At 44.4% G+C, this 17,352-nt stretch overlaps 1 pseudogene; it reads right to left on the bottom strand.

The window, feature by feature from the left end:
- Positions 1-487: 487 nt before the first annotated feature.
- On the bottom strand, positions 488-626 carry LOC144099680 (U2 spliceosomal RNA; annotated as a pseudogene).
- Positions 627-17,352: the final 16,726 nt, after the last annotated feature.

The raw sequence follows: 17,352 nt of genomic DNA, 5'->3' as shown, positions 1-17,352 counted from the left end.
TATTCTGCCGACGCTACGCCCCTGTAGCTTTTCTTTCACTCGCAAGAAAATTTCTCGCCGAGTACAGATGGGTGACCAGCGAAAGACCTCTCGTTCATCACGTTGAAGTTTCGGAGTTACTCTGGTCAGCTCAGATAAGCTCGGATGATCTTTTCGCCAGCTGTTTCAACAGGACGAAGTTCGGATAGCTCACAGCAGCTGCCGATGCGAGGGAGCTCGCGTAAGCTGGCAGCAACGCCTCGCGAGCTGCATCGAGTGGGGGGAGGACGTCTCGCCTCCTGCAGCCGAATGGAGATAATAGGACAGTGCAGAACGAGAAACGTGGTATTCAGCCTATGTCTGTTGTTCTGTTGTTGTTGCCAGGAAGAAAGAAAAGGAAAGTGCACAGGCCTGCTCACTGGCTCAAGCTGAGCCACAATCGCTACCACGTGCAGAAAGTAGGAGAGTTGAAAAATGGGATAGAAAGACAGGATAGTTAAGACGCGCTAAAGACAAGGCCGATCCCGGAGGCAGTGCAATACCGGGTCAACCGGTGGCGGGAGTGAAGCATACTTCAAACTCTCCGCCACATTTCCAAAAATAAGTCCAATTGGACCCGTAACAGATACTCTACGGGTTCCGGACATTCGCGCCACTGATGCCTATGCCTATGAATGTGCAAGAAAAAGGCAGCAAAGCATGAAACAACTGTAGACTGCCACACGCGCGCTGCCTTATGGATAACTGGCGCACGCTCCTCCCATTGGAAGACAGATGATCTGACAGGCATTGTTAATAGAGGAGGAATTGCTCGTTGTTTATATGCCAGCCGCCCTGAGGGAAACGTTTACTTTGAAGTGTAATTTCGTTAGCAGTTTTTTTTTTTTCAGGTTGTGAGGCAGCGGCTTCAATTCGTGGCTCACGTGGATGGCCAGCGCGGGGCAGTGGCGATTGTTCTATTCATGATAAAGTGGAAATTCGAGCTCGTTGCTACTTTGCTTTGTATAATTCTGCAGCTTCAGATAAAGCGCTTTGCTCTAACTGCACATATAAGCGCTTCCTGAGGACTTTGTTAGCTTGTAGCTCGTTAGCTGTAGTCCCATAAGTGCGCTTGAATGTATCCTCACAGCTGTAAGCTTTAAGGCTAGCATTTGATTTGGTTGATGTAGCTGAGATCAGCGCTATCATTTTATGATTTTATCATTTTATTGTAGCTTGTGGGAGTTCCTTAAAGGCATCATAGTTATATCGCAGCCATAAACAAGAATGTCAGCCAAAATTAACTTTTCAACTACTCACTAAATATCTTTTACTAACTACAACCAACGTCTTTGCGCTGGCTGCTTCTTTAAAAGTTCGCGAAAGATCTTAAATTGTTTTCTGGGCATAGTAACGAAAGGGTTTTTGGATTTTTAAAAACATTTATGATAAAGATGTTCTTATTTCTAAGGATCACTTTAGTGATAAGGTGCAATTGTTATCAGTTTAGTGTCTGTACTTTCTAGCAAGGTGCATATTAACCAAGACAATAACATTTTCTGAAGTGTGTGCAATAATGAACTCCAAAATATTTCAAAGTGTTAAGACCAACTCAAATTTTTCAGACCCAACAAAGAAAGAAGCAATCGCATACTATACAGACTACGAGAACTGCCTTGTCTCGGACATTGAATACAAAGAACATCGTAAGTCAACCAGATATTGACGAGACCGCGGAAGATTTTCAGGAACAAAACCTTTTGGGTGGCCTTCGATTTCACGTTTAGATTTCACATTTGCCGTAGCTTCTGTTGCAACTCTTGTGTGTGTTCGCGTCAGTTTGTTTGCAATTTTCCCGTCGTCAACCGCGATGATCAGACCTATAGCTGCATTATCGGGTATCCGCTATGCTGTGACGGTGCAGACATTTGCGAATGACGCATCTTTTCTTATTTTTATTTAGATTCTCTATGTCGCTGCCTAGAGTTTAGGTTTCTAACGCCCCTGCGGGCACGTTTTGATGACGGCACAAGGTCGAATGACTTCTCATACTAATCATTAATGAACTTCCACCTCCTACAGTGGGCCGAATATAACTATGACGACGTCACAACGTCACGAGACCTCTCTCGACGAATCTTAGGATTTCGTCTCGGACACTAGCGGGGTTTTTGCGTAGCTCCAACTCTAATGCCACCGCATTAATGTTCTAGTCGTATTCCTCATCCGAGTAGTATAAAGCGTCTGCCTCATGAATCCTTATGATTTTTCGGATCCCTTATTAGTCTAAGGCCCATGCCCGCCTCCTAACATTCATCCTTGGTCGTGGGATATATGAGACTCTGGAGGAACTAGCGCCAGTCATAAACGAATCGCGGTTGGAATGGATCGGAAAAAGAGTAAAGCCACCGCTTTGAACAGTGAGACCCGGCTAAAGGAGAAATGAATCAAAATTGAAATTATTAAGAGCACGTACATACGCAATGGCTAAGTTCCAGGGCGTCTGAGAGTATTTCGTAATTCACTGTCACACGCATCCACTCTGGGGCAGAGCTGCGGCTTGGCTGCGGCGTTCTGTTGTGGCGTCGCTTAGTGGACTGGTTTGCAGCCCCAGCTATGGCGCTGCGAGAACCCGTCGCCGAGACAGTATCCCGACAAAGGGGCAGGGTGCAATGTATGGCGCGTTGCCGGCAAGGAAGGGTTGGTCCGGGATGCAGTGATGAGTCCTAGAGGGTGAACCAGCACCCACTCCATCGAGCATCCGCGGTCGGTGAATTGTTTCCCCGTATCAACAATCCAGTCCAATCTTGCAACATACGCTCGCGTCCCGCAGGAGGCGTTGTTCTTCACCGTCGTCTTCTGTTTTAGGCTTCGTGGCCTTTTTTCTGCATCTGCAGTCTCCGCGGGTTCCCAAATGCACCAACCCCGCCAAATTACCCTTCTCTATAGAATGAGGTTTGGGGGCAGCAACTGGCAAAATTGCTCCGTGACGCCACACTATATTTGCGCAGGAGCAATGTTGTAATGTACATGACATTAATTGGAATGCGCGGAATTCAATCTAGTGTTCATAGACTTGACTTGCTTTTTTGCGAAAAATAGGTTGAAATGTTGGATACATTAACACCTCCTGAGAACCAAGCACTACACCGCGGACAAGCATACAAGCATATTTTGTTCAGATGTTTCACAAACATACTTAAAATCTTTTCTTGCAAAGCGGAAATCCTAGGTGGCGATTGCAGATTGCACTATAATGAACACAGATCATTCTTGAATACCATAAACCTACATGCCTTTACATCCTGTACGAAGTCCTGAATACAAACCATATTCGATGAGAACGCATATAATGCACATGTATAGGCGCACACTAGGTGCTAAACTTCCTGTGTAGCACGCTTTCGTATCGGACGCGCTTGGGAATTTCTTGGAAGTTGCGCTTGGAAGTTTCTGCCTTCCATCGCACTTATCGAAGGGCATGCTCCTGATATGAACACAGCCTGCTAGGTGCCTGAGAAACGTTTTCTGGTAAGGCACACACAGCTTTACGAAAGGCTTCACATCGGTTTATAAACTTTATCGTACACCCTGATGCCATGAGAAATCCATCACGTGGCATCTGTAGCAGGTAGTTACAGAGGACACTTGCTACTACCAATTGCTCCGTTCTTTTGCTTAACGAAGAATTTTGCCAGTGGAAGAGTACTCTATTTGACAAAACGATTTTACTTCAGAATATTTCAAAGTTGCTTTTATATGAACGTATTTAAGCCAGCCACACAATGTACCTATTTTCATTCCGTTGCTGCTTGCGCAGTTCTTCTTCAGTAATATTTTGGTGAGTTAATGCGCGCAACGTCCATTGGAAGAACGAAATTTGCGCATCATCGTGTCCCCGGCCAGTGCCAGTGCGGCAACTGTAGTATGTAACAGGGATTTCTACACCGGGAGCAACAATTCCTTCGGGTCTCGATGTGATGTTGGGAGCTCATGAATCCTGTGCACCGGTCACGTTCTACGAAGAAGGACAACATTTTAAACCTTTTGAAGGAACTGTAATTAATGCCAAATTAAACTTGAAGCAGGACCCTAAATATCTATCTAAGGAGGGTGATGGAACTGCTATTCAGGATTCCCTGTGAATCAAAAACGAAATACCTTGTCAGTAAAACGGAATGCCAACCACAGCGCCGCCGCACAGTTGCACGGTTGCCGCTAAGTCATCCATGAGCTGTTGGCATGGCCACAGACTGGATGTATTTGTTGTCCTAAAGTGGACCATCGACGCCAAGCGTGCGCTCTTGAATTTTATTCCCTGAGACCTATCGCGCGTTGCTCGTTCGCTCCGTTATTAAAAATGAAACTTTCCATCAGCGTCTGTCTATGACCGGCAAACATCAGCTTTCTGCTCTTGTTGCGACATCATCTGCATAGATTCGTTTAGCAACTGCGCAGATCTGCATAGGCAACGTTGCTTGATTTCTTTCAAGATGGAGCTGCCCAGTTACCTTGATTCTTGCAGTGGAAGCAGCTGAACTCGACTTCTGCGTCATGTTGCAAAGATACAGTAGTTGTCCAGAAGACTTGTTAGCGTCTTTTACTTCTTTACTTGGGTCAAGGTTTAGGAGTTCGGTGCGCTTCAAGATAATGCAAACCAGCTTCTCCTCTCGTTTCCGTCCTACGAATACCCCTTTCTTCAAGAAACTCAAAAGCGCTTCATGAAATCTGATAGCGAATTGAAGAGCGTTCCAAATTTGATTATGAGAGCCGTCATCACCATGTCACCTACGTTCCCACTTCTTCATTCTTCATTAGGCGACCTCTCAGCAAGCACTACCTAACTGCGAAAATACTATAAGCAATGCCTGCGCTTTACGTTGCTGTCCACAGAATCTACAACTGTCATTACATCCATAGTGCTACTCAGAGCCACTGGACAGTGAACGTTATGACAGCAGTCACCCCCATGCCGATCAGCCACGCTCGTAAGGTTGACTAACTGCATCGCAAAGTTGGCTTAGGCTGGAAGCGGTTGTTTGCTACTTACCAGAAAAAGATAACCAGGGTGAATCTTAAAAGTGAACGAAAACAACATGCACTAAAAACAGAAAAGAGTAAAAAGGGAGTAAGCTGTTTTCTAGAGCACACTCTTTTATAGAAGGATGTGCGTTAAAAGACAGCGTACTCCTTTTTTTACTCCCATATAGGCGTATTCGTGTTTAGAATGTACGGTGCCTTGAAGGGTCAGTACCAGGGTCAGCATCCACTTAAGGCCTGTTTCATGCCATCTTTCCCAACTCCCTTATTGAAAAACGCAATGAAATAAAAATGAAGACGGTTCTTGGCTATGCTTTCGTGACCACTACTTGCTAACCTTTTCATGTGTAAGATATAGTGTTTGTAGTAATACAACTTTATTTCGGCGCTAATCTCTTCAGACCAGAAGACCTCTAGTAGTGTGTGTACGTGTTTCAAAATCTGAGCTCCTGAAGTACAGCATTTTTGGCTGCCTCCTGGAGCGTCTTGAATAATCTGCAGTATGAGCTGTGGCTCAAGGCTGGTGGAAAAAATACGGCAAAAAACTATTGATAGGGCAGTCAATCCGACAACACACAATATTTGCTACCTCTTTCTTAAATTATTCTTTGTTTTTTACATTACTTTAGAACATTGTCACGCAAGCTATTCTTTAAGGATTAGATATATCCAGATATTCTCAGTCGCTGTCCGCGCTTAATGAAGGGCAATTCAAATATGTAATTCATTTAAGAATTCGTACAGAATAACAGTGTTCCTATCTCTGCACTCTTCAGCAGTGAGAAGAAGAGAAAACACGCTTATAATAAATCCTAATTTTAAAGCCTACAGTGTGCAAGTCCTGCAGTGAAGCCTAAAGAAATGCGTCAGGTTTTTCATCACCTAAGGAGGCTGTGCGAGAGCACAAAGTAGTAATTTGGAGTAACCATTACGCGTTCTTAGTGTAGGTCTCCCAGAAGAGAAAATAAAATCAAATGTCTTAAAATTATGCCTGGACGCTTCATTGCGGTTCCATTTTTCGCCATCGAGACCGAGCCTCGTGAGAACGCATCCAGCGGTCTCGTCTCGTCCGGTCTAGCGTGAGCGAACACTGGCTCATAGCCCTACTTCTCAGTCGACTGACTTCGATTCCTCAGCGCATTTACTTGCTTGCTGGCGTGGTTACTCTAGCAGCAATAGATTCTATCTCAGACAGCCCGAGTGTTCTTTCTTTTGCCTCCCAGGACGCACTCGCCGAAGTTGGCTGGTGTTCGGCAGCACTTAGCGGTCACGGGATGGGGCTGCCGGATGTAGCGTTAAGCATCGGACAGTAGGCAAGCCTTACTACGCGACAGCGTATACAGCGCGTTAGGTCGAACAGCCGTCGCCGCCGTACTTGTTACCACGTTGAAAATATCCCGGGTCTGCGTAAAAATGCACGTGGAATAAATGAATACAAGAACCGGGGTCTAGGCCGGGAAAGGAACCAGGGACTTTGGTGTTCGAGGCGGGGACGCTTCCACTCCACCAGAACGGATCATTTTTTGTTTACTGCGTGGAAATAGCGTCGAAAAAATATGCTTACGCCTCAAAACAGCAGGCGACCATACCCCTGCACAATCCCATCTTCCAAAAACAGCGGATCGACACAAGGACATGAGTAAAGGCGCGTCTAGTGAAAGCACGAGTTTCTTAGAAACGTATCTTCGAGATCTGTACTTAGGTGTACATGAGTAATTATGAGCATGTAAATTGCAGATGTCAGAATTAAGCGAGAACCATGTGTCTCCGGTAAACTTCCATGGCGCTGGCGTTGCAATCGCAGCGCCATCATGTGCGACCGAATGAAGCCCCCCTTCGCGATGCAAGGCGCTAGCCTGGCAGATGGTGCGCGAGTAGGTCACCTTTCTGCGTCGGAGTAATGTTGCTCGTTTCTGAACAGGTGTGATGGAACCACACTCGTCTCCGAGTGCTATTGTGGAGCAGCGTCTCCGCTGCTTTCAGAAGCCTCCTAGAGACTCCGAACGATTTCTCCAACGGACAAGATGATGGCGTTCCGTGGACGCCCTTACAACACTGCAACACGCTGTCGCGTTCAGCTCTTATCAGGCGAAGCTTAAGAGTCCTCCAGTTTTCTTTTTGTGGCAGTGTATAAAACCTCTAACCACTATTTTTAAACTCTGCTTTTATCGAGCTAATCACCATAGTGCAAGATAACAAAACGAAAAACTGCGACTGCATGGTTTGAAACAGAAGCCGGCGGATAAAAATGAAGGGGCAAACGGAGGCTTAGCAGCTTCCTGTTTAAATAATCAGCACTGTATAAGGACAACACACGGTTCGTTGAGAGTGTCAATAATACTAGCTCGCGTAAGTGTTAATATTTTTGTGTATTTCTGCTCCTTTTCTCATGCGAGACAGAATGCATACTTTGGACCAAGAAAAAAGTTAAAGACGCTGTGCCCCAGGACTGCATTGATCACTTCGTGGACACATGTGGCGTCACAGTTCCTCCACACTCCCGAGACCTGTGCCCGGATGGTGAAGGCGACTACTAGCACCAGAAGGAGTGCCATGCAAATTTCCAGAAGAAGCCTCAAACATAACGCTGCCTTGTAAACCAACAGCGGGTTTGGCTCTCATACCTGAAAGAGTATTGCTTTACATATATGCATACATTTGTTAAGCTTCTTCCTTTGCCTCGCATGTTTACAAAAATTGTTTACGTGCTGGTTTAGCAGTCAGTAAAGCAAAAATTCAAAAATTACAAAGAGCAAAGACAAATATAAAGCAATCTTTTTACTCTAAACAGACTGTTACGTCAAGGATAATTTACAGGGCTGAAGAAAGGCCATATACACAATTAAATGGCTGAGGACAGCAGCAGAATAAAAATACATATAGACACCAGCACGAAAGCAGTAACGTATGAACTCATTAAATATCTATCTATACATATTGCAATGCACACAATGCCGCGCCGCGGTGGCTCAGTGGTTAGGGCGCTCGACTACTGATCCGGAGTTCCCGGGTTCGAACCCGACTGCGGCGGCTGCGTTTTTATGGAGGAAAAACGCTAAGGCGCCCGTGTGCTGTGCGATGTCAGTGCACGTTAAAGATCCCCAGGTGGCCGAAATTATTCCGGAGCCCTCCACTACGGCACCTCTTCTTCCTTTCATCTTTCACTCCCTCCTTTATCCCTTCCCTTACGGCGCGGTTCAGGTGTCCAACGAATATATGAGACAGATATTGCGCCATTTCCTTTCCCCCAATACCAATTATTATTATTATTACTATTATGCACACAAAACGAAATATTCATAACAATGCCAAGATAATTTCAATAATATTTAATATTGAATGATAGGCACAAGATGATCTGCTTTGTCAATTTAGTTCACACCTCATCTCTAGATAACCTGCAAATTGGTTTGAAATATATTGGCATGTAAGGAGCACGGCTTTTTAACGAATCTCGCATTTGCTCTTGTAGCGATTGATATTTTTGTCTTGCTGAGTTGACGGAGATTAGCAGTTTTTTAATGTCTGTAAGGAGTTTGGCAATGAAATTCACTGACTCAAAAATTATCTGCACATTTTGTATGGAGCACCATTTCGCTAACTAACTTCGCTTGTCCGCATGTTTTTGAGGCCCACTAGATAGAGTTCTTATCATTTTGTTTACTCTCTCTCAAAGCATGTCTCTTAAATATACCCATAATCAAACTGTTACTTCAAAGCTTATGCACCCATAGCTTAACAAATGCTGTGAACGTGTTCTCGCATGTCGATTTTAGTTTGTAGACTACTGCAAAACCTGCACCTTGACTTTGCTACATATCCGCTGTATTGAATTCAAGAGATTCTGGGATCGAAATAAATACCCAAGTACTTTTTGTGTGTTGTACTTCCAACATTACAAGATCAGTTATCGCAGCCACCGGCGTATCATAAAAATCAATTCGACAATAAGTTTTTATTAAAATTTTAAAAGGATGTTAACTGCGTTTTCGCATTTTAAGAATAATTTAATTATCACAAAACTAAGCACTAATTTTTAAGGTCTTTTGCCCGTGATTTCGTCCTGATGGATCAGCGCATTGGATTTGTCAGCTGCGTACTGATCAACATTTTCTTTATAATTGTGGAAATAGCTTCCCATTGTGTAATGTTCGCGCCATCAAATATTCTTGTGCCAGAGTGTCTTTGTTGTATGTAAGGTGAGGTACAATTCATTTTCCCGATCATTGCGCCCTGGAAGAGACTGGCACGAGGCCGGGTGAAAAAATGTAACGATCGAAATCTGATGGATAGCGGCGTTTCTCGGGATCGCTCCCCGTATCTCTTGCATAGGCGGTTAAGGAATAGTATCTTAAGTCAGTAATATGCACAATTATGTATAACGGTCGGAAATTTTCGCCTATGGTACTCCGGGATGTATCAGCCGTGGTTGGGTAGTTGTTATCAATGCAAAATATTTTTCGTATTTTACGAAAATAGTCAAGGAAAAGTGTTTCGTTTTAGCAACAGAATCCAAGATCACTGGTGTTTTAGTTATTATTCCTTGCAATTGATCCAAGCGTTCTTTGGAAACGTACGAAAAGGCGCAATAGAATTGGCTAAAACTAGAATTCTCAGGGAGAGTGTTTCCAAAATCGTATGTGTTGACCCACTACTCGCGCTAGAAAAACCGTATATCCTGCAGCAAGGTAAACTTTTTTTGCAAAAAAACAAAGGGCTATATATTCTGAACAATATTATTTAAACATTAATTCAATTCAAAACGAATATGGCTGCGATTATCACATAGCTGGCCTTCTTTTTGCAAGTCTCACCAAATTCACTTGAATCCCTTTAGCAATTTTCTTTGGAAAAAATAATATAAATAACATCAACGACCATTATGTTCAATTAAAACAAATAATACATTATCTCCAATACGAAATTTATGATATGTTGGCGGTCTGGTTACATAACGCATTCGAACTAGACAGAATATCATTTCTTTCGCTTTGCAACCTACAAAGTGCATCACTTAATACGATTTTTTAATATGACCTTTTTGAAAGAGAAAAGACGTTCCTTCCTCATTGCGTTGCCAACAGTAATGTCACGACAAAACGGCTCGAACTGGTTTACCAAGGGGCTGCCTAAATCATACCTGATTTGTAACTTTTCCCCGTCAACGTTATGTTGGTCATTTTGTAGAGGATGGCAGCACACCATAAGTGATCTCTATGACAGTTTGTAGATTTCAGAAAGTTCTGTTCTGATCCCCAGTGCTGCGCAATGACTTTTTGCGCTCCAAACGGGCAAGAATAAACGGCAGAGCCGGAGAGATTACTAGGCAGGGCTACGAACACGTGACACCAACACTGACGCGAAACATGGCGGCGCGCCTGTAGCGTGCTATACTCCCGCTCGCTGGTCCCACACTGACGCAGCGAAAATGTGGTTCTGGTGAACTATGCTTCTAGACAACGCAACGAACAAAAAACATTTGCTGTCTATTCTGCGCTACGCCTGGTCTAGCCAACTGGAGGTGTTCATGCGTACTATGCCATGCGTAGACACCTAGCATTGTTCGTAAAAAAAAACTTTCATTCATCCATTGCCTTGTTCTTGACAGTTGTGCCCCCGGCCAGGATGGCGGCTTAGTGATCGATGTGAACTCGAAGAGAAACCAAGTTGAGCGGTAAACAATCTACTGCCTTGAAGAATTCGCTCACCTCCATGCTCAACACTCCCCTTCGTATGATCTTCATTGCTTCCACTTGTAAAGGTTATCCGGCCGTCGATTATTTGAGCTTTTTTCTTTGCAGCGTATTTCGTATTCTAGGGCTGGTTTTCTACCGTGAAGACGCTCCACGAGGACAGTTTTTCTGCTTGTTGGCGCATGGCAGTATGGGAGGAAAACAGCGATAAAAATAAGGGCATGAGAAAAGTACTCAGAGGCGGTCTATCAATTGTGTGCAAAAGAAAAACATCAAGACCTACCTATGCCGTGACGTTCCAAGCGTTTCCTGCACGAATGTCTCCAGGTTTCGAGACTAGCATTTTTCTACCCGAAATCCACCATCGTGAGCTATGAAGAGGTGATCTACATCTAAACCGAAGATGTTTGCTTCTGGTTGGCCCGCCGCGGTGGCTCAGTGGTTAGGGCGATCGACTACTGATCCGGAGTTCCCGGGTTCGAACCCGACCGCGGCGGCTGCGTTCTTATGGAGGAAAAACGCTAAGGCGCCCGTGTGCTGTGCGATGTCAGGGCACGTTAAAGATCCCCAGGTGGCCGAAATTATTCCGGAGCCCTCCACTACGGCACCTCTCTCTTCCCTTCTTCTTTCACTCCCTCCTTTACCCTTCCCTTACGGCGCGGTTCAGGTGTCCAACGATATATGAGACAGATACTGCTCCATTTCCTTTCCCCCCAAAACCAATCATTATTATTATTATTATTATTATTATTATTATTATTATTATTATTATTATTATTATTATTATTATTATTATGCTTCTGGTTGGTGTGGATCTCTGGTCTTGTGCTCATCAGGTTAGTGTGGATGTCTTTCAGCATACAGGAGGGAGAGAGTTTTAAAATCAAACATGAAATCAAATTAAATTTATTTCCAGAAACTGGTTGGTCGCCTGGTCTAAAAGCTTTATGACGTTTTCCTAGTTTCACAGGAAAACAAATTGATTTTACGAGTGCCTAAAATAATTTTCATCACATTTTTGGATGCCACACAAAGTTCAAAATTTCATGGTATATGGGGAGCGCAAAAACACGGCACAAGAGACAAAGAAAGACGGACAACACAGGCGCTAACTTCCGACTGAAAGAAACCTAGGCGACCAAGACGAACGTGGACCGTGAGGGGAACCAGGCGCATGCGCTCGGAAAGATAAAGAAAACCAAGTGAACGAGGAACAACGGACATGCACGACTCGGTTAATCTTTAAGAAGGCCAGCTCTCTTTTCGACACGGAGATAGACGGCTTGCTGACACATTTGTCTTGCAGGGCAGCGATGCGAGCTGCTTCTATAATCTCGCTAGTTAACTGGTCCCGGTGTCTGGCGACGATCGAGCGCTTGTCCAGATATGGCACACAACCACATTCCTTGCAGTGTAAAGCCAGATTGCTGCCAGTAAGTGTTCTCAAATTATTATTGTACTCGCCAAGTCTCTCATTTAAGCACCGACCAGACTGACCAACATACCGCTTGCCACAAGGGAGAGGGATATCGTAAACAATGCCTTCAGTGCATTTCACAAATTTCTGTCTGTGCCTAATGGTGCACTGCGTCTTTTGGGGATGTTTATCGGCGGGCAAAGTTTTTTTGGATAGCGCTGTTAGTTTGTCAGGGGCAGAAAAAACGACACGAACATTAGCTTTTGTTCCAATTTTTTTGAGGTTATGGGACAGGCAATGGATGTAAGGAATAACAGCAATTTTCTCCTTCTTTCTTTCTGAGGGCCCAAAATTTCACTAAAAAATGCCTAATGGAGGAGAAATCCTACTCCTCAACATCATAATATTTTCCTTCCACACTGCGCGTGTTGAATGTATTAACCAAGATCACGAAAGCAGATGGTTCTATTCCCTTGGTCCAGTTAGAAGAAGCCAACAAGAGATATTGTGAACGCTTTCGTAAAAAGCGTCACAGGGAGGTTCTGCTGAAATTTTTTCTGCACAGTGCTTCGAAACCAGGCATAGATGCTGCCGTTGGCATAAATCTAGACTCAAGTGCGGCAAAGTATCGCGGGTAAGTTCCTAGAGAACTTCGAGACAACTCTGCAGCCAAAGAGGGTGACGATGTGGCGCTGATTATAACTGAAGTGTACAGAGAAGCTATCGCATCCGTAAACAAAATTGACTGTACCGCAAGTGTGCGCCTTTGATTTTCTCTTACTAACAAACATCACGCCGCACCGAGAGAGTGATATAGAAGAAGAAAATGGATGCTTGTTTAGCATTGTTAAGCACGCAATTTCGGGGGAGAGTGGGCAAATTTTTGATGTGGACCAAACTCTTTCTGCAGGTGCCGCATGTCGATTCCGAACGTTAGCCAGCTCAATTTTCAAATTTTAAATGTTGTACCAAGCCAATTTTGTGGGTTTCCTAGGTCAGTTGCGGACGTGCTTCAACTCAATTTACAAATTTTTGTGGGTTGGCGACCCAAATTATGGGGGAGTGCCAATCTCATTTTTGGAGGTACGCCAATTCCATTTTAATACTATGTCGGGCCTGTGTTCTACCCGAGGACATCCAAATTTACCAGCATTCGAAGACGGACATTCGAAGACGAAAGTTCGAGTTTCCTACCCATACATGGGACATGCCTGATGTGACATACCATGTGCTGACAATTTTATCCTGCGCGGCCATCCACAAAATTTTTGTTTGCTTCCTCCATTGCCATGCATATTCACTCCCTTGCTGAGTTTGGCTGAGGCTTATATTCTTCTCATGAGACATCGTCGAAATCGCTGTGGTTAAGCTACAAGTGCTTTCGAACTAAAAATCGTCTGCATCAAGGGCCATGAAAAAAGCCCTTCGTCGCCTCCAAGACGGGAGTTATTTTCAAAATCCGCCTGTCAAATGGCCGCTGGTATATAAGCCAGTAAGGCCGTTGAATAAATTAGTTTTTCAAAAAGCTTAAAATCTCCGTTTCCACAGGAAACTGTGGAAATGGCGTACTGTGTGAACACGATAGTGTTGCGTCTGGTCGTGCAACACGATAAAAAGCAACAAGCAATGGTGCGAATGCGAGATTCATGAGAAACATGCATACAGAAGAATCGAGAAGATTGCATCAGTAGCCCCTTTTTTTATTGCACTCCACCAGAAGAAACTTCGACAGCTGCGGTGGAATAGCGGTTAGGGCATCCCTCTCGTATGCTGGAGGGACGGGGTTCAATCCCCAGTGCGCCAGGGTACTCAGCGCTGATTCATTGTAACCAAGCGTAAACGTGACTTAAGCGCTGCTCATCTAGAATGAAATGCGCTCCAAATGGGTTTTTGACCTCATAATGTTTTGATGAATACATATCTGGAGCCATGGCGCTTTTCCGGTTTTGCTGAAATGTTCTCTTGCGCAAAAAAAATCAGCTTGAAGAAAGAACGAAGTTTGCTATTTTGGTGACCGCATTCATCGCGTCTGATTTTAACGAATTCCGAGGCAGGTGTTTTACGTTCTCTTGGACACGTATTTTAAGGCGTTAAAACGTCATTCACGTTGTCATAATATTTTTGTTGCATCAATTCCTGCTTTATGGATTTGTTTGTGCGAACCTGTAACGCTGTCTGTGTATTAACCCACAGCGCAAATAGGCATTACAGTGATGGAGGCCGTTCGAGAGGATGTCAGGGGCATTGTCAGCCACAAATTTAAAACATCGCATCAAGAAGAAATAGTGAAGCAAAACATAAAAGTAACGAAAATAAAAGCGCTGTGCATTATAAAAGTGAAATGTAGCTATCATAAAATAAAAATTTAGAACCATTATGCGCAATCATTGGAGTGTTTTATTGCAATTTGTTCCATTCGCGAATTGTTAATCAAAAAAAGGGCAACCAAAGTACATAAGTGTTGCAGGGGAACTCTCGCACCTCAATCTGTGGTCTACATGGTCAGAGATAGAGGGATGTGAGGCAAATTTTTCTCTCTTCAATCCCGAAGCTGCAATGATACATCGGATGGACCAACCGCAATCCCAGCTTGCGTTTCCAGACGCTCTCTTTTCCAAATGGTCCCAATGCCATCTTTCTTTGATGCTCTTCGCAAGAACGTCTCTTCAGCGAGATCCCGACAAAAACCGAGCACCTAAATGCTGAACCCTTTCCAATTTTTCTCCTTTTCCAAGCGTTAGAGGGCCCCTCACTGTGCACGCACAATCATCAGTTGACGTAAACTTGGTCATACACAACATTCTTTAGTAGTTAAGAGAGCCACTTCTTTGCATGTGGACGCAGGGAGGCAAAACCTTCCCTGCTCTAGGTTCAGCATTATGCACCTCGGTCTGCCCCCTCAGATATTATGTAAAATAAACGCCTCAATATTTGTATTCTCAAGACTTGACTTCAAATTATGCTACTTGAATTATAGCTATTCACGTGTCGGTTCTTCTTGGGAAGTGCCATGTAGATGGTTTTATTTAAGTATAAATAATATGCCACTTTTAACACAAATCGCCAATTCTGTCTCTCTTGTTGGAGAACGTGTGCATCACTCGTGTTTTTTTACTTCCTTGTAGAGTGCACAATCATCGTCGAATGAACGCACTCGAGATTAGATGTCATGATACCATCAGTTATATACGTGTATACTAGGAATACTAATACACCGAACACCGATCCTTGAAGTACGCCAGACGTAACACGTACCATTTTGTGTGACATTAAATCAAATTTGACAGATAGCACCTGTGTGTGTGTGTGTCAAGCCCTTGCTTTTAGCGCAGCTGCCTTCAATTGGCGTGAAGTCATTGGCGCACTGACCAGGAATTCTTGACTCTCTTGCTAGCAACATACCCTCGAAGCAGCCTTCCCTCTTCGTCAGGCGTATGTGGCGATCCTGTTCGACACAGCCGCCGTCGCTCCCGCGTCATGCCAGGATTTCATGCTTTGCTTTCAATATCTTGTATCTGCGCGCGCTAGTGTTACTAGGAAGAGTCATTCTATTCGACTGCCGCCGCGGTGGCTGAGTGGTTATGGGGCTCGGCTGCTGACCCGAACGACCCGCGTTCTGTCCCGGCCGTGGGGGTAGAATTTCGATGGAGGCAGAATTCTGGAGGCCCGTGTACTGTGCGATGTCAGTGCACGTTAAGGAACCCCAGGTGGTCGAAGTTCCCGGAGCCCTTCACTACGGCGTCTCTCATATCCTGAGTCACTTTGGGACGTTAAACGACCATAAACCAGTCATTCTAGTAGAAAGTTTTTTATTCTCATCTTCTTCTGATTTTTTTCTTTCCTACTTCTTATATTTTCGTGCTCAGTGTGCCATGTTTACCATTACACGCCTGTCTCCCTGCCATGCGAGAAAAGTAAAAGCAACAAACAAAAACGTTGTTAAAATCTAACGCTCTGAGCGGGGGCGCATTTTGCGCATTTTTCGTGAGTGTTTATTGCCATTGTTGTTTTTCTATTGTGACGTTTATTGCGGACTAATTTACCACTAAAAGCACAAACCACTTCAACACATCGATCCGATGAGCTATTTTTACATGCAGAGACGCAATGGCGACAGCGCAAGATGTAGTGAAATAATGTGAGCAACATCCATGGCGGTATGGGGCGTCCGCTGGCATGCCAATTTATTAGGTAAGTGGTGTTTCACTGCGAAAGAAAAGCGCGCAATACACGGCAGCGCACGATATAAACATAGAGTAATTGAAGGCAGGTGTATCACGTACTTCCATTTTAACCTAAATATGCATTGAAGGACTCAAAGACCATGTTAAAACAGAGACAGCAGTTTTAGATAATATTGAGCTTTGGAAAAGCGCGAAAAAAGGACACCTTATACCTCAGAACAGGACATGAGCGGGCAGTTCCCAGAGCTGGCTCTACATGTGAAATATGTCTGGCGACTCCTGCTAGAGAAGCTAACTGTGAGCATGTTTAACGGCGTCAGCATTAGACAGGCCTTTCAAATGGCACAAAAGATATGTAGAGAGGTGGGAATCTGTACAATCGACGCAGCATGGAGAATAGTTATGGCTGAAATCAGCATCAGATATTCTCTCAATATGAGGCATGATAAATTTCCAGATCTCTCGCGCTGATCATTGCTCTGCGGTGCGGGAAAACAAGGCAGTGGGAGCACAGAAGAATACAACGAGCCTCTCCCGTAGACAATGACTCCTAATAATCGGTTTTTCATTGGAACTAATTAACGGCGCGCAGGTCTAGTGGTCTCGAGTCTGCATGGTTCTCGCTTTCTGCGTCTTCACCGAAGCGGTCGAGGAATGCCGGTGCTTGCAAACAGCGTTAAATTCCTTAAAAGCTTCGAATTGCCTTTCTATAACGGAATATTCGCTAGGATTTCTTAAAATATGTCAATGCTCGGCCATGTGGGAGTTCTTCACATACGTATATATTCGGCACAAATTCATAAATATCTTCGGGCGCCGTTCTAATCGGCAGGCTGCGGCAATTGGGTGAAAGCGACTTTTTTTTTCTTGCATTGGCGCGGAGTCTGCTAACAGTCTGCCTAGAACTTTACGTCAATTTTCAGACTTCATTGCAAAAAAAACCGCGTGTCGATGGAATTGCATAACCAGGCCTGGAGTGCGGCCTTATCTCGGTGACCAGAACCGACAACGCACTCTCTCACCAGAACAGGATTTGGCCACCCTGGTGTAGTACTTGGCC

This window comes from Amblyomma americanum, chromosome 7 (assembly GCF_052857255.1).
Source record: "Amblyomma americanum isolate KBUSLIRL-KWMA chromosome 7, ASM5285725v1, whole genome shotgun sequence".
Taxonomy (NCBI): domain Eukaryota; kingdom Metazoa; phylum Arthropoda; class Arachnida; order Ixodida; family Ixodidae; genus Amblyomma; species Amblyomma americanum.
Note: the sequence above shows the minus strand (reverse complement) of the source record. Positions and strands in the feature narration are given on the sequence as shown.